This window comes from Protopterus annectens, chromosome 13.part0 (assembly GCF_019279795.1).
Source record: "Protopterus annectens isolate FY-2018-M chromosome 13.part0, PAN1.0, whole genome shotgun sequence".
Classification (NCBI taxonomy): Eukaryota; Metazoa; Chordata; order Ceratodontiformes; family Protopteridae; genus Protopterus; species Protopterus annectens.
Window position 1 is genome coordinate 386,605,683 of NC_056747.1, and position 23,684 is coordinate 386,629,366.

Consider the following 23,684-nt stretch of genomic DNA (forward strand, 5'->3'; position numbering starts at 1 on the left):
AATGAGAAACCAGTGTGTTCAAATTATTTAAAGCCCATTTCACTGAATAACCATTTAGTTATTAAATATAATTTAAGAATTCTTCTAGACCAGGACTTGTGAATAGCAGGGTATTAGGACAACTGTGGACTGTTTGAGAAAGACAGTGAAAAGACTCAATTGATATTCTGTCTAAAACTGCCCTGGAAATGCTAGTTTCTTTCATTTCATTTAAAAATTGCTTTGCAGTCACTCACTATGATAAGATCGTGATTCATATACATATTTATTGATCCTAAAAAGTTGAGCTGGTTCAAACAATGAGCATATTAACTGGGGAGAAGGAACAAATAGGTTTGCCCAAATGAGGGAGTCTAAAAGTAATACAGAACAGCACAAATGCATGTCCGCATCTGATAACACAACACATGGCTACATCTCCCAGAGACTGCCACTTCTTTGGAACAAGCTTCCAATTCACATGAAACAGAGCCACCCCCCCAACCCTCTTCAAACGCAACCTAGATCAATGGATGGGTGACTGCAAATTCACTCCTGAGGTGCACCCCTGTCCAACCTGGACAGAGGAAGTCTGTATTAACTACCATAGTCTCTTACCTCTAAACTTCACTTATCTAGCCACAAGCAATTGGGGCAACTCAGGATAAATATGGCTGGGCTTGTAAGGGCTCTAGGGCTGTTAGCCTAGTAACCTTCTATAAAACTATGAACAAGTTTGCTGATCTCTGTCAAAATGTCTACACTAACTTATTCTTTGCTACCTTGCTACAGCAAAGGTTAGCTGTTTCACTGACCAATTCTCACTGACTTTGCAACTTAAAGGTCTACTGAATCATAGAAATATTAGTGCTACAGAATTACAGATGACTTTCTCAAATGACTCAAAGGTTCCAAGATGAAAACTTTAGCATGGTTGAAAAATTTAGATCCATAATAAAACTTGTTTAAAATGTTTATTTTATTTATTACATTTGTTAACTGAGTGGTGTCCGACTGGGCCAGTGAGTTGTACTAAGAAGGTAAAATTATGAATATCACGCAATGAAAATGCTTATATAAATAACTGTTGTTCACCCTTGTAGGTAACTAATCAACTGAAATCCATTATTCTTTGGACTGAATTCACACATTTATAGTGCTGTATGTTTGTAACTGTACCATAATAAGATAAAAACATATTTTGCATGAGAGTAATGACAGTTATCCTGATGTGTGCATATTTAATGAATCAAGGCAAGATGGAAACAGATGTTTTTTTTTTTTTTTGTCTTCAGTCAGTGAAACTTGATACTGCTTATGCATGACAAAATTTCACTTATTTTTACAGAATATCTGTCTTGCCTTCTGTATGGTAGTTTGTGTCTTTCAGCTTTTCCCGGTTAGGGGCCGCCACAGTGGAACTCCGGTCCGCTAATGATTGGCCTTCTGTATGGTAGTAGTAATTAAAATTTCTTCTGTTTATGTCCTGATGTACTGCTGCAGTCAATTTTAAGTGCAAGTTAATATTTGGCACAGAAGAATGATACCTTAATCTGTCTTGTGGCTTTGCACGACCCTGATAACTTTGAGCATCATACATGGTTTCTAGCTTCACGGATCAGAAAATAAGATAACACAGTCTAAGGGAAAGAACTAAATAAGACACATGTTCTTTTAAAATAGTAAGCACAACGGACAGAAATGAGAGAAAATGGAAAAAAAATCTGTCCTGGCTGTAATGACGATAAATTTTTGAAGCCTCACAAAACAGTGAAAATGTAGCCTGTCAGAGAAAGGTGAAAATGTTGGTTCAGAGGGGATAAAATGGGAAAACCTCTTCACTGACACCACTGCTACACAAACTAGCTTTACAGTAAGAAAGTCTCACCTTGAATAGTGTCTTCTCTGAAATATGAAAAAAATTATCACCTGGGGTAAGAGATTCTATACAAGACTTGAGATGTCTCAAAACTACATCCCTTTTCGAATTACTTGGGTATCTATCATCTCTAAAATTTACAAATGCATGTTACTGTGATTTTGATTAATGTTATAGCTATACTGTATGCATACAATAATGACTTGCTTGTGATGCATGTTAATCTTAGCTTCTTTGTGGTATATGGCTTTTGTTCCATAGCCTTATGTATAGATTATATGAGAGAGTCCCTTTTCCTTATATAAAGAAGTTCTGATAGCATCTTCACCAAATGGTCTCTCTGATCTCTTTCGGGGTCACCAAATTCTAAATCCATCACTATCTGGAATATACTGTATAAACGTCAAATGCCAGGCAGTGTTTAGCTTGAATCGACTGATATGGAATGCTTTAGAAATCACATTTTTTGTAATCTTTGAGTATACATAGGGTAAAGACTGAAGCTTCTTTGGCCTTCTCTGTACTGTCTTGAGTAAATTAACTTGAACAATACTGAAACAACAAAAAATAACTGTATCCTATAATGGGTCTGACTAGTACTGCAAAAAGCTGTGAAAGGTGATCTGGATCTTTTTGAAAACTAAGTTTTTCCCAAATCCTTATTACTGTTTATTGGTTCTAGAATTTTGTCACATAATTCAACTTTAACAATTACTCTTTTAAAAGAAAGCATACACCTCCATTTAGGCATACTGAAAGCTACACCAGTAATAACAGAACACTCACCTACATCCCTCAACTATTCATTTAATTTCTATGGATTTATGTCTACTTCTGTGAAAATCAAGAGAATTTATTTATTTTTTTGCAGAGGGCCAAGCCTTTCTGCACCCCTCATATGACAACTGTGAGGTTGCACAACGGTAGAGAGCCCCACACACACCTTTGTCGCTGAATGTAGTTTCTACTTTGATTATTTTACTTCTGCCAAAGCTACCTTTGGTGACCTGAAGTACTCCTATTTATTCATATCTGTTAGAACTGACAACTGTCCCAGTTTGTAGTCATTCGGATATTTTGTAAGATACGAGTGTGATGACCTAGGAAATGTGGAAAATACATTAAAACATTATGGAGTCCAGAACTGACTTCTGAAGAACACCATAGCAAATCTCCCTTTCTGATAAGGTATCTAAAACTGCTATAGCTTTGATCTACCAACCAACTTATGAACGAATTAGCTATGCAAGGACTAAGGTTATGTTTTACTATTACAGACCTTTCATGTTGTGGCAATATGTCAAAATCATAGTTAAATGCAAACAACTATAACTGTCAGACCCATATCAAACTGACCAGATCTTAAAATTTAATTAAACTGGTCAATGCAGAGAACCCCTTTATGAAACCATTCTGGGAAATATCCATATATTGTGTCCATTCTGATGTCATTTTACTTGGTTTGCATTTTCAAAACACTTGCCTAGAAGAGAAGTAAGACTTGCAGGTCTAATAGTAATTCATCCTGTCTCAGATGATTTTAAATTACTGTCAAAGTCTTCTACACAAGACATCCACAGCTTTTTTTAATAAACTGAATACGTAATACAAACTGCATTCATGAACAAGTTAAAAATCCAATAATGGAGTTGGATCCATACTGATGGTTCTTTCACAAGACTTTAAAATAGATTTAATTTCATGAAGTGGCTCAACATAAAGACATTTAATGTTCTTGGCAGTTGTGATAATTTTGGCTTTAATATTATCTTAAAAGGGCAAGCTACAGATTCATTTGAAGATGCATTTAAATTCAGCATTGGATACCCAGTGATTAGTTACCAGAAAGGGGCGCTACATATTTGAATTCTTTGGATGGAGTTAACATACTTCCAATAAAACATTTTTGTTGTTTTCCTGAACTAACCCATTTTCAAATAATCCCCTGGATAACAGACACTTAATTTCTTGAGAAAATTCCTTCTTTTTCTATTACAGCTTTTAAAAATTGTTGTGCCACCAGAATGGTAGTTTGTTTTAATAAGCTGACATATTTTGACTGTAGTAATATCCAGAGTGAAGATGCACGTGGATTGCCTTTTTTTATTCTTGTTTTTTGGTACATTTTTGATGTCCCAGATGATGTTAGCCTGGTCCCACTTTTTTGAGTTAAGGTTATTATACTAATAGATCTTGGTTAACATCTTACAATCAATGTTTTTACAGATAATCAAGACAACTTTATGATGGTCAGAAGAACCAAGGCATTTTAACTGCTCTTGCATAGACTGATAAAGCCCTGATTATAACTCAGCGACCAGAATTTGAATAGTAGCTCCGGCAGCTGTAAGACTTGGCAGGACAGTATGGGAGTGAGTGACATCTGCCTGCCCATCCTGGGAGGAGAGAAGCAGCTTTGGCTCACTCTATGGGTGACACCTAGGGGGAGAACTAGTTATTTAACTTGTGGATATTGAGCCTGTGCTGTCATATGCACTCGCATGGGGGAGAACTAGTTATTTAACTTGTGGATATTGAGCCTGTGCTGTCATATGCACTCGCATGGGGGAGAACTAGTTATTTAACTTGTGGATATTGAGCCTGTGCTGTCATATGCACTCGCATGGGGGAGAACTAGTTATTTAACTTGTGGATATTGAGCCTGTGCTGTCATATGCACTCGCATGGGGGAGAACTAGTTATTTAACTTGTGGATATTGAGCCTGTGCTGTCATATGCACTCGCATGGGGGAGAACTAGTTATTTAACTTGTGGATATTGAGCCTGTGCTGTCATATGCACTCGCATGGGGGAGAACTAGTTATTTAACTTGTGGATATTGAGCCTGTGCTGTCATATGCACTCGCATGTTGGCCAAGAGGAACCCTGGGTGGACAGCTATAGTAGAGCTCGGAACAGCTGCTGCAGGAAAGGGGAGATGGATAAGTAGGCTACCAGCAGGACCAGCAAAGCTGCTCCACTCCCTACCACCTGACTCTCCATGAGTGAAGGAATAGACCATGTAATTCTCGCATACAAAGTTAATGGAACAATGGGTCGTGGATTCCTAGGTAAGTGACTTGGGGGGGTAACATTTAAAGATTTAGTGCCCCGCATACATCTTGCATCTTTCATGCTGCAAAACCTGTTGCCCAATTAACTTTTTGTTTCGACTAAGAGTAAAATTAAAGACTGTAGCTTGTGTATAGTGTTCCCATGATGCTTATTTCATGCTGCATAACCACTTCTGTTGACTTCTGAAGTAACTTGGGGTAATATTGAAAATTCCCTGGTATTTACTGTTTCCTCAGTACTTCAGGATTTGCTTGTTATTGTAGACAAATTGAGGTATAGCAGCACCCCCCCCCCCCCCACACACACACTCGCTGTAAATCAGCCTCCTCATATGATCATACTCGGACACATATTCTCACACACTTGCACACTCCTACCTACATATCTCCTAACTAAACCCCTCTTGTGACCACTCACAGAAGAGACATTTACACACACACACACACACACACACACACACATATATATATATATATATATATATATATATATATATATATACTTACACACACACTAACCTGAGAACATTTATGCCTCTGTGCACATATATTGTATGTTTCTCTCTTGCACACACAAACATCCACTCCCAGTAACCCACTGCAGACACTTACCTGATCTTAAATTTTTATCCAGCCTTCTCAGTTACGTACAGTGGGGGACCACAACTTTTAGGCCATGTTAAATTAATTGCTCAATTGCAGAAAGGCCTTAGCAGAGGCATTTCTAGGGAAGAGCACATGGTTAATTAGAATAGACAGCTCCCGTGGAATGCTTCATTATCATATAACATAGCAGTGGAAATAAACCACTGCAATGGGCTTGTCTCCAGACATCTAAAGACATGCAGGTAAGTGCGTGCGTGAATGGGTGTGCCTTTGAAGGTTGGGCGTCGGGCTGTCAACTTGGCACCACAAAAATCCACTGCCAATCATTAGCAGACTGGAGTTCCACTGTGGCGACCCCTAACCGGGAAAAGCCAAAATAATGGGCCTGTCTCTCTGAATTAGAAAAGCAGATGTCAGCAGTAGGAGCCCATGTTAGAGGCAGTCCGTTATGAATACCAGCCACTGTCTGCTACCTCTACTTCTCTGATGACATCTTTCTTTATGATGGTAATTCTTCTGGACCAAGCACTTCATTAATTTCCTGGTGAATTAGTGTATTTTAGTTTGAACAGCTGTCTCACTGTGGGTTCTAATCACAACAATTACACTGAAGTGGGGTAAAGATTTTGAGGAGTATTAGCCTTACTGACCACTGGGGGTCAAAATGCAACTTTTACCTCTGTTTTGTAAAGCATCCCATGTATGTTCTATCTCCTACTTACCTGGTTACAATAAGAACATGTAGTCATTACCGCCCTGAAAGACCCACAGAGACGTATAATCCTTGGGTTCTTTTCCTCTTCATTACTCGTTTAGATTTTTGTGTTCAGCATTTACATTTGACTTTTTTCCTTGCAGATTTTTTTCTGCACTTGCGTTTTTCATATTTGCTTTTGTGCGAGGTGGTTGCTGACTAAATTAGGACTATTACAGTCCATCTTATCAGAGATAAAAACAGATTTATTGCTAATCCTGTCTCTTGAATTACAAGGACAGCTACCAGTTTTACACATTTTTCTGAGCTGAATCTTTCCTGGTCATTATTTATTACTCATGTTAGGGCCTATCATGTTGGTAGTAGTATTAGTTGCTTGTGACCCCTACAATAACTGTTCTCTCTCATACATCCACTCATTTAAATATTCTGTGAAAGTTCTGAAATCATGAGTAGCAGTGCATAAACAGTCAGCAGAAGACAAACTAACCTTACTAGTCACCCTGCAAGTTAAATTAGTTGTTTTATTAAACATCACACATTTTGTATTTAATACATACAACATTATGGACAATAAGCCATATAAATATTGTTTATAGGATCCTAAAGTGCAAAAGTATATATTTTTTATTGTGGAACTGTACAACTTGAATCCAGTCTTGTTAACTGAAAGTACAACACTTTCCATGATATCTTAAATCATTGTCAAGTAGGCTTTGCTTTATCACAAACCTATAATAAAATCAAAGGTAACCAGAACAGGATCGGCTTTGGAATTAAGCCATGTTTTGATAATCATCAGTATGTAATTTCCCCACCCAGCTCTACATTCAAGATCAAGACTTGTGCTACACACACACACACACCCTTATTTGATAAACATTACTGTGTTCTTCCCTTAAATATTTTAATTCTACTACCAAAATGCCTGTTACCTCTGTGTTTTAAGATGCACTTAGTTCCAGTTAAATAAATCTCTTCTACCAACTTGATCTTCCCAGAGGTATAAAACCTGTATTACTTGATGCAGGCACTGTCTGTTCAGTAAACTAGTCAGCTTACTGGCTAGATTTAGTTTGAGCAGTCCCATGCATGGAGAAAAAAACCCTGTATGTAAGGCTGTAACAGTAATGCATTCTTATGCGGATACAAAGAAAGATATATATATATATATATATATATATATATATATATATATAATATGTGTGTGTATGTGTGTGTGTGTGTATATATATATATATATATATATATATATATATATATATATATATATATATATATACACATTGTAGTTGTACACCCACTTGAGCTGGCAATGATTTGGTGGATTACTGTTTAGTAACTTACTCTTGGCATTAAGTGTGTAACGGATTAATAAGTATGGATTCACTTACCATCTTTTTAGTAAGTTAGTTTTCTTATTGTTTTTTTTTCCCCTTCAAATGTACCCTGCTTCCCTACCTCATCACCAATCACATAAGTATGGACAGCTGCTCCTTTGCTCAAGGCTGCCTGATAGGGGCTATTTTAAAGAAAAACTCCAACCCCTCCTATAGTTAAATCCTTAGGTTTCTTTTCTCCCTACTATATGGTTCCAGTATTGTATAGGTATCAGAAACCTGCTTGTACTTTTCAAAGCTTTCATTTCCGTGCTTTGGAATCAAGGAATGGAAAGCCCACCTACTTTTTTAAGCTTACTCTTACATAATTTGCAGAGGAAATTAGTCTCTGCATGACCTACCAGGGACACCAATACATGTGCAATTTACCTTGCTAATGTCAGGAGCACAGCAGCTGGTATAAAATAGGAAGCTGTGGAACTGTTTTTCAATGTTACTATTGCAGAGAGGAGGAGAACTTAAGCCTCCCCTGTCAAAGCAAAACAAAGCAATTAGATCAGCCAGGGGTTGTCACTTCATCTGACAAATTTGCATAAGCAGCATCACAGTATTGAAATGTAAGCTTTAAATGTTACTTATAATAGTTTATATGTTAAGATGACTTAACTGTAGCATCCAAGATTGCTGTGACATTTTAGAGAAGTCAGAAAATACTTCTTGTAAAGTATCAACACATTTACCATTTTTCAGACTCCCCCCTCCCATTCAAACACAGGACAAACTGCAGAAAGAGAGGCAGGCAGCAACCCTGTCAACTAGGTGTGCTGATACTGTTCATAAAAATGTATTTTATGCATTTTTCTAACATCCTTCCAGAAGGGGATGCATATCTAGTACATACACATCCATGGTAAGACACTCTCACTGATGGCAACCGTAATATACAGATGAATTTACTTCAACATCCATCTGTTATGTGCCCTTGCATTAAAAAACATTAAGTAAAGGAAATCAGAAGTACTTTAACTGTTTTTAAATTCATGTCTGACTGTGTGTGTGTATGTGTACATGTGTATGAGTGCATACATATATACACATACAAGTACATGGCTGTAGCACACATCTTACATGTATGTACAAAAACATGTGTATAACAAAGAAATAGATTATATGCCTGTGTGTGTACCTTGTGTGTACCTGGTGTCCTTTAAAATATAATTTTTGTGTAACTGTGTGCCTACATGTAAACACAGATATGTATAGTGTGTGTGTGTGTGTGTATGTATACGTGTGTATATATGTATATACACATGTATATATATATATATATATATGTATATATATATATATGTATATATATATATATATATATATATATATATATATATATATATATATGTATATATATATATATGTATATATATATATATATATATATATATATATATATATATATAAAGGGGTCTACTTCAAATTATCAAAGATGCAGAACATCAAACCACACATCATCGAGGGTGAGATGATTGATGGTGAGATGATTGATGATCTACAACATCCCGCATTAAAGTAGAACAAATTAAAAAAGATAAGTCTTCTTGGAAGTTTTTGCAAGGGGCAAGCCCCCCTGCACCCCCATCTCCTGTTACCTCAGTATACCAACTCTGAGATCATACTACAGTGAAGAGAATGGTAGCAGGGGGAGTGGGGGTGTAGGGGGGTTTCTCCCCTGCAAAAACATGAAGTAAGAAGTTTTCATGTTTTAGTTTGTTTGTGTTTTTTGAGTTTGATATTGCAGCACTTCAATCCTCTGTGAACAGAGGTTCGATGTTCTGCAATTTCGAAACTCTGAAGGGGACCAATATATAGATATGCACATATCTATATATATCTCTATATCTATATCTGTGTGTATAAAATGTATGTATGTAGCATGTATAAATACTATGTGGGAATACATCTAGAGTGAACTATGCAATAAGCAGTCATACATGGACTGACATATGGATGTGTGTGTACATAACACAAACAGATCCACACAAATATATACACACACAGATGAGGTATGTGCATGCATGCATGTAATATAACTGTCATCATCCTAATCAGCCTTCTTTTTTCTACTTTCTACATGTCCCAAATCTTATTTCAGCATACTAGTTATTAGGAGCAACTGTAATGGTTGTTCCATTCCAAACTTTGTAAGCTTAGTATGTTTTCATACTATCTTTGGGCAGAAAAAGTGACTCAATTATAATTAGTCCCCCTTCCTTTTCTTTTGTGAAACCATAAAATATTCACTTGCTGATTCACTGTCATTTAAAGATGAGTACGCATCTTACAGTGCTGCGAGTTGTACAGTATGATGCATACAATACATTATTTATACTAAAATGAACACAGTAATGTTCATCATTATTAATGTATACATTCTAGTAAATGTTTAATGTTTTACTTATTCACTGTCACACCTTGGCTGTTTATTGTACATGCAGTCTTTGTCAATGTCTTTATGGCAGTATTTTTTCTTTAAGTGCATTTATTACTTGCTGCTTTTATCTTTGCCAGTGTAGCCCTCGTTGTGGCTGAAAAGGGTCCTGGGACAAGTTTTCTGTTTAACAAGTATAAATAAATACAAAATAGAAAAAAATTGGGGTGAACATGACAGAAATAATGAATTAACTAGTGAAGCACATTCTAATTCTGCATCATTCATGACAGAGAAAAAACTTTCCACTTAAGGCACTGGAAAGTAGCAGACAGACTTACTTTGGTGTCCTTTCTGGTAGTACTTGTCAACTGTACATGATACAGCAAGGATCTTTTACTGCAGTGAGAGTTTTCACACTTCAAGAGTGTGGGGTAAGGTCTGTCATTTCCTTTAGAATTACAAAAGAATCCCTTTACAAAAGCCTGCTATTTATCTGCTTTCTTTTTCTGGAAGTAGGTAACAGCTATTTATAGCATAGAACAAGCTCTGACAGATGTACAAATGAGGCTCAGTCAGGGAAACACAGAAGTAACACTGTTACAGAAGGTGTGTTAGATTACAGTGCTTCACACTCCTACCATTCTGTCTTAATAGCATGAAAAAAACACCACTTCCTTATGTCTAGCATGAGTCATATAAAGAGGACTTGAAATGTATTCTGGGAAGAAGGAATGAAAGCAAGAAATCAAAATCACATTACTAAAGTAGGACCCATCATCTGCCATTTTGTGGGAAATGTATTAAGATTGTAAAAGAAGGAATTGGAGTGATTCCAAGGAATTAAAATAGCTCAGAAAAACAGATATAATTAAAAAAGGACACACTTTTTCAGTTTTAAGGAGGAGTTTACCTTAAAGGAGTGTGCTCCAACTACCACAGTAGCCAGAAATGGAACAAAGGCTTGCTACACTGCAATGAGTATAAGATAATCTAGTCAGCTAACTTTTCCGCAGAACTACACATGTGTACACACAACACAGTCAAGATGTATTATTTTTGTTGTTTTACCTCTATAACACAAGTTGTACAGGATGTGTGATTCCATTCAAGGGGAGGTGTGAGGAATCTACCACAGACAAGGAAAGCATGCTTTACTTCTATTTCTGCACTTTAATAATACTTGATTGTTTGATCCTGTGGGTTCTGTTGAATCAGAAGTGAACAAACTATTTATCAATCGACAGACGCTTACTCATTTTCAGATTACACATAGGGAGCCCATCTCATGTCCTATGAGGTACAAGGAATATGCTGTCCTTAACCTGGAGCAAGGTGGTAAGAATTGTCATCCTAGTGCTAAAAATAGTCCAGTAGTATCTCCACCAAGAAAACATAGATTTAAGTGCAGTCAGCACATACGTAGGCAAAGAGGAACATGCACTTGAACCTTACATAGGGAAGCCATTGTAAAAGATGTTGGGCCAAGGTCAACATTTCAAGCAATATATCTCTAAAGCAAGGATATTTTTTTTCTGTAGCCTTGTTATGCAGAATAGTATCATGGAAAATATAAAAGGGCAGTTCAGTTTTTCTAATGACAGCAGTGTAGTAAGGAAATCTACTGAAAGACCAGTTTAAAAGCAAGGAAAACACACATACATAAACTTTTATTTACAATAGCACTGCTTACAGACACAGAAAACAGATGCCTTTTCATTACCTTGGATTCAGGATGTGATATACATCTTCCATCGTTTGATTCTAAAAGTGCTGGTCAAAACAGAATACTTCTCTGCTAACATGTACAGCTAAGATGACAATAGCTCATTTATTCATTTTCTGAGAATGAATGAAGAACTGTTTGTTCTAAGAGTATCATGCATTACTACTCTACATTTTTGTTCTTGGCATAATAACGCTGTCACAGAAGTAAGAGTCCTAGCTGTATTAATACTTCTGGCATCTCAAGTCTTAATGGAATAAAGTTACTCATTTCCAAAGAATAACAAAATTAGTTTACTGAACCATACAGCTGCTCGACTAAAGTTGCCAGACTCAAATTTTTAATTTTCATGGCATCACCTATCAGATTTATTTTTTTAAATTAAAAATAGAAATGAAAAAATACGCACCTTTACAAACAAATTTTAATTTTTTTGTCAGTATACTTTATCAATTTTATACATTTTCTTTGCTAGAACGAAGGCTAGACAAGATCACTTGCATTTCTTCATTTAACATCTTTAACAAGTTAAGCTAGCCAAATTAGGAAAGTCTTAAAGTAAAATCCAGAAGCTAGCTAGTGTATTTTCTTTCTACTTTAATGGAAGTATTCCTAATTATTAACAGCAAATGTACTGTTCCTTTGTGCTTGCTCCCTTTTTTTCAAAGATGTGAAAATGATGTTTGTATTAGCTGGGAGAGAATGTATGGGGTCGGGGTGCACAGATGCAAAATAAGTGTGACCTATTACCTTGATAAGGGGAAAACTTCATAAATATTTAGGACCAAACCCATTGTAACTTCAAGTTCTTTTTCAAGTTATCCTGTTGATAAAAACTGCTTTTAAAAACAAAACGTTGTGCTGGAGATCTAATGCCAATAAAATCAATTTCCCCATCGGAAGCAAGTAGCAATGGATGTTCTTGCGGCTTTTACCTTTGCAATTTTTATTTTAAATGAATGGAAGAAGATCATCTTATGCAAGCTGAACTATTGTTAAGAGTATAATTTGTGGCAACATATAAATACACCTATATACATAAATGCTTGTGTATGTATGTAAATATATATAATTGTGTGTGTGTATGTGAGTTTAGTACTTCTGAGCAAAACACTCAGTTGACATGCTGCGGTAGCACTGTCGCCTGACAGTAAGACGACGTCCCGTTCGATTCTCAGCTAGAGAGTCTTCTCTTTGGAGACATGCGTGAATGGGCCTACTTTCATTGAAGGTTGTGCATCAGGGCTGGTAACTCAGCATGTAAAAATCTACTGCCAATCATTAGCGGACCGGAGTTCCGCTGTGGCGACCCCTAACCGGGAAAAGCCGAAAGACACAACAACAACTCGGTTGATCTGTTTGGCCAACACATTTTGGTTGATGGATGTGCAAGATGGACAATCCCTGGGTAAAGAATATGACCTTTCCCCAAGGATTAGTATATATAATTAGGAGGGGGTGTTGGGGGCTTGTTCCCCTGCAAAAACATTTGCTTTCTATTTTGTATTCTCAGAGGTTTGTCAGCATTTTACTGTCAACGATCATGTCTTTGACATTTTGTCTCTTTTATGTCAAACACTACATCTGAGTGTTGTATGCATTTATTTTATGTATTTATTTGTTGAAAGTTGAACAGTAGTTGAATTTGTTTATGAAAGAGTGATTTTCTGCATCATTTGATTTTGTTTTCCACAAAAACATGGTGCAGATGCTCCTTACTACTTTTTAAATTATGTCTAGACTCCATGAATACAGGCGTAATACTTCTCAGATATATATTACAATTTTCCAGTCTGTTGACAGAATGCATAATACTCTCCTCACAAAAGTGCCCCAACCTTGTACTGAATACACAAGTACATTACCGCAACCCAATATCAGAAGGTACCTTCCACTCCACCTCGTCTAATTTTCAATGTCTATCATTCCACATGCCATCAAAAAGAAAAAAAAAACAAAAACAGTTAAGAAAAGCTACTAACCAATGAACCTTTTTATATAAATTATATACAAATGAATTCAACATACTATTGATGCACAAGTTTACAGAGATTCCCCAAAAAGATAAACTAGTCCACTTTTCTGTCCATCCTTCCCATCTTCAAATTTTCAACATATCCTTTGCTTCAGATCTCTCCTCTTGTTACATCAATTTATTCATTATACTGTGTACACTCTCCCCTTTATGGATATTCCTTTTATTCCAATTTTTTCGTAATTGCCTTTTTTGCTACTATGCTTTGGATATCACCAAAATAACGGTCTCTTTCCATGAGTCTGGTATTATCCCTCCTTTTCTCAATGCTATTAAACATAACTATTCATCTGTCCACTAACAATTCCTTCTGGAATTCCCATAGTTCAATCAGCAACTCGTCCCTACCTGCAGACTTTCTCTAATCATCTTTCCCCACACTGACAGCACTTCCTCATGTTTAATAGTATGTACAAGTGGATCAACTTTCTGCTCCTGTAACCATTCCATTTCTGGCCAGTCTTATTCCTTCTCTCCCATTTCTGTTCCATACTTTGTTTCACCTTTTTTGTATAAACTTTGATAGTATTCTGTGAAACCCTCAAATATGTCCACCAGTTGTGGCCTTCTTTCCTCTTGCTTGCCATTCCCAAGCTCACATATTCCTCTCTAGAACTCGTTGTTTTAATTTTACTGCTAGTGCCTTTGTTCTCTCTGCTGCTATACTTTTGTTTCATATTTTTGGATTTTTCCATTCCTAGATGTTTTTTCTGTAATTGTTTTTATCTTCACTCTCAACAGCTTCTCATCCCCCCTGTCTCCTATTATTTGTAACTCAATTCCTTCAAATGCTCTGCTTCATTACTTCTATCTTTTTCCTTCTAGATCTGTTTTTGCTGTAGAGATAACTTAGTATGATCTTTTATCACATCCCAATTGTTTTGCTGTATCTGGTCTTTGTTCATCTAAGATTTCTGTAACAATACTTTTAACATTTTTGCTCCCTTTCATTCTATACCAATATGTTGACACTCTCCAAAAATCTTGTTTCTTTTCCCAACCCTATTTTCATCCTTATTGGATGATCTGAGAATGTCCAAGGATCTGTTACTTGTTGAAGCAATGTAATATGCTCCTTTTGTTATATAACTGCTATCAATACTAAACCACCATCTGTCTAGCAGAACAGAACGTGCGTCTTTTCCTATTACACTTTTTCCATCTGCCTCTCTCTAGAGTCCCCCCTCCCCACAATCTGAACAAATTCCTTCATAAACCGACCTTCTCTTGCCAGTGTCTTTGCTTTTGGACCTGACTAAGCCTCCTCCCTTTAACTATGTTATGTTCTCCCAACATACTTTATAGCTCTCTGATCTGCTCCTTAAGGGGATATACACTAATAATACAGTTAGCTTTCTCCCTTCAATCTGTCCTTTTATGCTTGCAAACTATCTGTTTTGATCTTCTATTCTAGCTTCAACAAACCAGGGAAATGTTTTCCTTAACCAAATAACTACTCTCTCTGTTTTCTTGTCCCTCAAGAACAGTTTGCTACCAGCTTAAACCCATCTAACTTCTGCTTATTGTGTTCTCTTGGTTTAAAGTACAGCTTTTGCACTTTTTGTAATTGTGCATCAGTCCTTCACATAACCCATTCATGATCCAAGCCTTAATCTCAAAATTTATGTCTGAGATTTATTTTACTAAGAGCTGTCCTCTTCCCACATTTGTAGCCTGCAAAGTAAAAACCCTCTCAGGTATTTTAAGCAAGTCTTTTTCTATCCGAACATGGCCCCCTTCTTTCTAATATCTCTCTGACTGTAGCTCTTTTCCTATGTAAGAATAACTAAAAGGAAAACAAAAATTATGCATAACTTTTACATTCTGTAGCTCCATTTGTTGAGGTCTACACCTCCTGTTTGCCCTTAACCACGCCTCATCTCTTTTCGGTACTTGTGTATTATCGCAACCACATTTTTAAGCAGGCATAATTGTGACTGTTGTCGAGAAACAACTGCATGTACTACTAAAAAGGGTTGTTTTAATTCCTAACCACTGTTGTATCACATTGGGTAGGCAGCAGGAACAGGAAGAACAGCAAAATTACTCTTCCCATTTACTGTGCATTACAAATAAGCAAGTGTTAAAATTTGTGTTTTTCAGCCAAATATTCTTTTGGAAAATCCAAAAAGTCATGGCCACTGTAAAAATATATTAACAGACTGTGTGAAGCTCATTATGACAGCATATGACAATAGAAAAAAAAGAGTTTATTTGATTGTCATGTCATGCCAAGTCAGAAACCACTATGGGAAATATAGATTGTTTAGTGGACGTGCGCACACACAAACAAAAATGGTTAATCTCACCACTGATGTTGCCTGCATAACAAACAGTAAACAACAGCAAAAATATTACAATGATAATGAAACTAAGAGTAATAAGAATGATCCACATTTACAAGTAAGAGAAGATGCAATCCGTTTGTAAACCAGCTTGATGGAGGGGGAGAATGTGATCGGCCAAGATGGTAATCCGAAACCTAGGCAGCGTAAGCCATCAATGACAAAGTCTGAAAATACCACAGTTATAAGCGTGGATGTATAATGTCATGGCATGTGTGTGTTTGTGTGTGCGTTAATTACAATAACAAGTTTCAGCAGGAGAAGGGCTCTTAAATCCGATGCTTGTTATGTCAGGAAAGTGGTTGTGATCTACCCTCTTTTCTTTGTCATAACTGTGACAGTCAATATTGCAATTGAAATACCAAACCAGCTCTAACTTTTTCAGTCCTGATCCCACCACAATCTTCCTAACTACCAATTGTTCTCTTCCATTGCCCAAATCCTAACCCTCCTAATTCCAGCCTGACATCTTACTATTATACCTCCCACTTTCTTTCAACCATTTAACCATCTCTGCCCTGTATTCTACAAAACAGAATCTGTTTGTATGAACTCCACCTCCATTACTTACTACATATCAATGAAACAGTCTTGCCTTATGTCAAAAATGCCTCCTTTCAGAGGTAGTCATCAGCTACTGACTACTTAGACAAACTCCTTCTCGTTTTCCACTGTAATGGGAAAGTTCTCTTACTGTCTTAAGTACGTCAGTGTATACCATCTTTCCAACGTCTGTTACTGGTACTCTATAACCATTCTTTATAGGCTCTATTTTATCACTAGAAAACCCATTTCTTAATTATGGTTTCTCAACCAATTACTCTGAGAATCGGAGACTTTTCAGTTCTATTACTATTAAGCCAACTTAATTTGTTCTCACCCCCCAAACGTTTTGATCATATATAACTCATATAAACCTAGGTCTAAGACTCCTCCCCTGGTATCGTAAAACACTGACTCTCCCCGGATCAACTTTCTCGCCATTGTCCACTTCAATCAGTACTCCCCTACCCTGCCTTCAGAGCAAGAAAACAAGATGTTTCACCACAAAACCAAGGCAACAAGTAGAGTACAACTGACCACAGATACCAAAATACAAAGCAGATTTATTACTCTGACGTTTCAGCTGAAAAAAGCCTTCAAGGAGTAAAAAACATCGCAAACAAGTATGCTTAAATACTAACAGTTATAAAACAATCAAACAAACAATTTAAATTAATAATCTCCAATTTAGCTCTTCATTTAAACCATGAGGATACAAAGTGTCAAACTTCAAAATATATAATGCTTCTTTAAACAGAAGCATTTTTTTTAAATTATTCATGTCATATACTGACACATTTATTTTTTCCAAAATAGTACCTTGTAAACCTATATTATTACTATTATGGAACTGTTTAAAATGAGTTGCAACAGAGCTTTCCATTTTCTGATTGTAAATATCTCTTGCATGCTCTAACAATCTTACTTTAAATGCCCGTTTTGTTTCCCCAATATAATATAAATTACAAGGGCATTTAAGTGCATATATCACTCCTGCAGTATCGCAAGAAAATTTATTCCAAGTTTGAAATAAAATATTATTGGTACTAGAAAATCTAGGAACTATGTATTTACAAGCTTTGCATTTTTTACAACAAAAAGTACCTGTAGGACACAAACTATCAGGTGTATTTATAGATGGCAAGCAAAATTTGTCCTTGACTAAAAAACTATAAATACTCCTTCCTCTTCTATATGAAACACCAAGATTGGCTTTTAACCAAGAGGAGGCATTTTTTAATGAACATAGATATTTCCAATGATATTTAACCTGCTCTATTACTGTGTCACTAAAGCACCCATAAGTAGTAACAAAATAAATCATATCCTTGTAACTTCTTTTACCAGATTTAAATAATGAACAAGATTGTCTATCCTGGTTATAATGTCTCATATTTACGACATTGCATAGTTTATCCCAGCTTTTTTCTAATAGACTATAACTATAGCCTCTATTGCTGAACATTCTAACAGTCGTTTGAAGTTCACATCTAAAGTCTCCAAGATTATTACACAACCTGTAGATCCTAAGCATTTCCCCAAATGGAAGAGATGTAATAATGTGTGAAAGATGACCACTATCGCCATGTACATACTGAGTACCAGTATCAAACTTCCTATGTACGGAAGTAAGAAGTTCAGTACCATTCTTAATATTCAACACCACATCCAGAAAAGGTATACTAGTACCTAACATGAGACAATCAAATTGTAAACCAAATCTATTATGTAACGTCTCAACAAAATAAGTTACCTTTTCAGGACCACCTTCAGCTTTAAAAATGAAATCATCAATATAGCGAAAATATCTAATCACATGATCACAAAAAAATGCATTTTTATATATGTATTCATTTTCAAAAAGACCCATACATAAGTTAGCATACATGGGGGCAAAAGCAGCCCCCATAGCTGTGCCTTTTTTCTGTCTATACAAATCATTGTTAAATTAAAAAAAATTATGAGTTAGACGGAAATGAACCAATTCAACTATATATTCCGTCACTGGAGAATTCCCCAGAAAAAATCTTAGACCTTCCATGCCAAAATCATGGTTAAGATTTGTATATAAACTCTTAACATCAATAGTAAAAAGGTACATATTTTCATAACATCTAACATTACTTATTTTAGTCAAAAAATCAAATACATCATGTATATAGGATGGTAAAACAAATACTGCAGGAGCTAAATAACTGTGTAAAAAAGAACCCAGTTTATGTGTAAAATATTCACAATCTGAATCTATAGGTCTCCCAGGTGGATTGATTAAATTTTTATGTATTTTGGGGAGGCAATAAAAGTGGGCCATTCTACATCCATCTGTTTTGAATTTCCTTTTAACATCTTCTTCAGAAAAATAGCCCAACCTCTTCCCCTTCTGTAATAATTCACCATATTCTACTAAAGCGTGTTGATATATATTGGCAGCTCTAACTTTTCATATGTTTTATAATCCTCCAAATGTTTCGTGCACATATCTAAATAATGAGCATAATGCATGATAACCAGCTTATTTCCCTTATCCGACGGTTTAAAAATTATCTCACTCGTTTTACTTAATTTTTTCAAAGCTTCCCATTCCAAAGCAGTGAGATTGTAATTAACATAATGTCTATTCCTATTAAAATCAATTAGAGCATCTTCTATCCCAAAATTCAACATATTTGAACAATGAACAACCTCTTTGTTCAAAATAGGACGTAAAAATACACTAACTACACTAACATTATGTGCGTCTAACTTACAATACGCATTCGTTGAAACATCAGAGTCACAAGTATGAAAACTATCAAAAGATGAGTTCATACTATCCTCCCTATTAATTAAGTCATTTTCCACATAAGTGTCCTTAAAAAAATACTTCAAATGCAATTTTTTACTAAATTTAAATACATCACAGTTCATATCATAACTCCTAGGAAACACTGTAGGAATAAACTTTAGGCCGCAATTTAAAACTGCCATTTCACAGTCCGTAAAACAATGTCCTGAATTGATAACATAACTGTCCTTAGAAGGTAAAAAAATAATCTCTTACCTCTTTTATAACCCCTCTGGGGGTAGAAGTCCCTTTGGAAATATTCTTGTTGTTCACAAATCCGTTTTGTACCCTGACTATTGCCCCTGTTAACTGTTGTTACCAATCCGAAAAGTTTGTTGAAAACGTTCCGTTGTGCAGGGGATAGATCGGGGTATTCCTCTTGATTATCCAGTTCTTCTCCCAAAGTCAGATGGCCATCTGAAAATGAAGAATTATACACAAACGAGCTCTCACCCTGTTTTTGAAATCTTATATGTTGACGAGCTTTCTTCCGATTGGTCCTGGAGAGAAATGCCTTTTGATTCTCATAATCACGAAGATCCCGGATTAATTTACGTTTTTTCCTTTCTGCCAAGTCTACTTCATAACTTTTAAGTTTAATATTGATGTCATTCAGAAAAGTATCTAGGACATGGGCATACGTTCCTGTAGAAATAGTGTTACAGACTTTTTTTAATTTGATCTTTCAATTCAAGTTGCTTTACCCTGTCACGATCTAACAGGATGTTGACCCATTTTAAAGTACACCTATGTGCTGCTGCTATCCAGCGTTTATGAAAGTGGACATCAGCAGCATTCTGTAAATCAAAGGGTAAAGTGGGATCTTTGAAATCCCTTAGCCCCCTTGGTGTAATGTCTAAGTCAATGTACTTTTGTAAGCCAGACATATATTAAAGAAAGTAGAGGTCTCTTTCCATATGAATTTTTCTAACTGATCAAAAAGAGACTTACTTTCTTCTGGCATACTTGTGGGTAGTTTTCTTCCAACAGTGTCAAATGGATTATGATGATGCTTATTTCTATCCTGCTCCCATCTATTCCATGTATCCAGAGCTGAAGATCCATTCACAGCCCCACGGTTAACTTGTAAATTACGATCCGGAGCGGAATTAAGAAAATTGTCCAGCGATAATTGAGAACCATTGCCTACAGTTTCTCGAAGTACACGAGGAAAATTATATTGTGGATCCATGGCCATAAAAAAGAAAACAAAAAGTTTCACCACAAAACCAAGGCAACAAGTAGGGTACAACTGACCACAGATACCAAAATACAAGCAGATTTATTACTTTGACGTCTCGGCTGAAAAAAGCCTTCAAGGAGTAAAAAACATCACAAACAAGTATGCTTAAATACTAACAGTTATAAAACAATCAAACAAACAATTTAAATTAATAATCTCAATTTAGCTCTTCATTTAAACCATGAGGATACAAAGTGTCAAACTTCAAAATATATAATGCTTCTTTAAACAGAAGCATGTTTTTAAAATTATTCATGTCATATACTGACACATTTATTTTTTCCAAAATAGTACCTTGTAAACCTATATTATTACTATTATGGAACTGTTTAAAATGAGTTGCGACAGAGCTTTCCATTTTCTGATTGTAAATATCTCTTGCATGCTCTAACAATCTTACTTTAAATGCCCGTTTTGTTTCCCCAATATAATATAAATTACAAGGGCATTTAAGCGCATATATCACTCCTGCAGTATCGCAAGAAAATTTATTCCAAGTTTGAAATAAAATATTATTGATACTAGAAAAACTAGGAACTATGTATTTACAAGCTTTGCATTTTTTACAACAAAATGTACCTGTAGGACACAAACTACCAGGTGTATTTATAGATGGCAAGCAAAATTTGCCCTTGACTAAACTATAAATACTCCTTCCTCTTCTATATGAAACACCAAGATTGGCTTTTAACCAAGAGGAGGCATTTTTTAATGAACACAGACATTTCCAATTATATTTAACCTGCTCTATTACTGTGTCTGTGTAGTAACAAAATAAATCATATCCTTGTCACTTCTTTTACCAGATTTAAATAATGAACAAGATGGTCTATCCTGGTTATAATGTCTCATATTTACGACATTGCACAGTTTATCCCAGATTTTTTCTAATAGACTATAACTATAGCCTCTATTGCTGAACATTCTAACAGTTTAAAGTTCACGTCTAAAGTCTCCAAGATTATTACATAATCTGGAGATCCTAAGCGTTTCCCCAAATGGAAGAGACTATTAAGCTAACTTGATTTGTCCTCACCCCCCAAACTTTTTGATCATATACATCTCGTATAAACCTAGGTCTAAGACTCCTCCCCTGGTATTGTAAAACACCGACTCTCTCCCTGGATCAACTTCCTCGCCATTGTCCACTTCAATCAGTACTCCCCTACCCTGCCTTCAGACCAAGAAAACAATATGGTCTTTTTCACACTTCTGTTTCACCTACCGCTATTCGTTTTCAGGTATCCAAAAAATGCCTGCTCTTTACCTATGCAACAAGTTGTTCCTAATAATTACAGTGTAAAAATAAATAAACTTCTTAAGTTGTCCTTATTCACTACAATTATGTACCAAAAAAAAGGAATATTCAATTTACCCAAGGATGTACAAATAAATCTTAAAATAGCACTTGATTTTGTTTTAAGCTTAATAACAGGCCAGAAGATCCAGCCTCCTCCCCCGCTATTGTACTAGGAGGTCTTGTATGCCCATCATGTGAGCAGGGATCTGTCGCTTCTGTCCCTTACCACCATATTCAAATCAAGAACTGTCACACTGCCAATCAATATTTTCTACCTTGCTTGGCTGAGAACACTACTATTCCTCCTCGTAGAAATACTGTAGGAGAGAGAGTAATCAAACCATTAGACATTCTGTTTGCCTTACTACTATTGTAAAGTTAAAATCGAAAGGGAGAGCACAAGTAAATTATCACGTGTATTCAGTCAGTGGTTGCGACACAGCCAACACAGTCATTCTCTATTACTTTGCAAAGCTACTCTGTATTACCAATGTGAACTGAAGATTAATGACCTACCTCCGCAACCTGCATGGCCACCACTATGTTTCATGCCAGTCTCCTTTCCCATCTGATACAGAGGAAAAAGGAGGAAAAAAAACAAGACTAAGGTTCTTGCTGTAATGTGTCCAATCTATCCCAGAAAATACTGTATATAACCTACTATCCCACATTCCAGTTCCAGGTCCTTCTAGTATCTAACATTATCCCATACTAATCAAAGTCCACTCCAAACCTTATTAATGCAGTTCTTTTTTGCCTTTATGATCACTTTCTCCCTGAGAAGCTGCTACATTCTTACATGTAGGAAATATCCTGTTGGGCCCCTAACCCTTCCAACGTCCTCTCAATCCCTGATCGACTGTTCTTTTCTGATGGGGTCTTCTGTGTCAGCTGCATTCGGTCTATGGTTTAATGGTTTCCTCAAAATCTACTGCCTCTTTAGGTTCGATACACATCTCTGCAGCCCCATGAGGTGCTCTTTTCTTACTATTGGAATAACTTTGAATCCACAGAGTAGACATTTTGATTCAGACATCTGTAGAAAAGACACTTTAATAACTATATATTGCACAATTAATCCTTCAGTATTCCTTAAGAAAAATGTTATAAGGAAACTGGCATTACGATTTGTTGAAGCTGTCCTCTACAGATATGTTTGTGTCTGAATGATTTAAGTGATTTGTTTGTTGAGAGATGTTCATTAACTGTTTTGTAAACAGTTTTGAAGAGGTAAGGAACTGCGAACCGACATTAGACATGCATTGCTATTATCCTGCTTTGAAAAAGCTGCTCACTCCATTTGGTATTACTACAATGATTCAATGAAAGGATTCCCAGCATGCCTTCCTAGTTACTAACAGCATTGATACCAGAGAGCTATTAGGCAAGTTTTTTAAAATAACTGGAGGGTATTGGTTATTTACCATGAAGTTTGCTAAACTTGGGAGATTATCCCATCTTTCATTAGTAAAATTTATCGGTCTTTAAATAATTTTAGAGCTGGAATGTAACAGCACTATGTATGCAAACCATATTGGACCCTGGATACATACCCTTGTGGTTTCTGCAAGCTATGTCCTTACTTTTTTTGGTGCTGCAGTAGTTCCTTATCAGTCACAGGGTACTCTTGTTAAATAAACAGATTTCACT

At 36.0% G+C, this 23,684-nt stretch overlaps 1 protein-coding gene across 2 annotated transcripts in view; it reads right to left on the reverse strand.

Annotated features, from left to right (window-relative positions):
* Nucleotides 1–23,684, reverse strand: part of LOC122787353 (calcium/calmodulin-dependent protein kinase type IV-like) — a 632,731-nt gene that overhangs the window by 444,833 nt on the left and 164,214 nt on the right. The window contains exon 1 of one of the 2 annotated variants that reach the window (XM_044054010.1): nucleotides 19,708–19,808. The exons of the other annotated variant lie outside the window; for it this stretch is intronic. The gene's annotated coding sequence lies outside the window, so the exon portion shown is untranslated. Of the gene's footprint in view, nucleotides 1–19,707; nucleotides 19,809–23,684 lie in introns of those variants that run through there. 2 annotated transcript variants of the gene reach the window in all.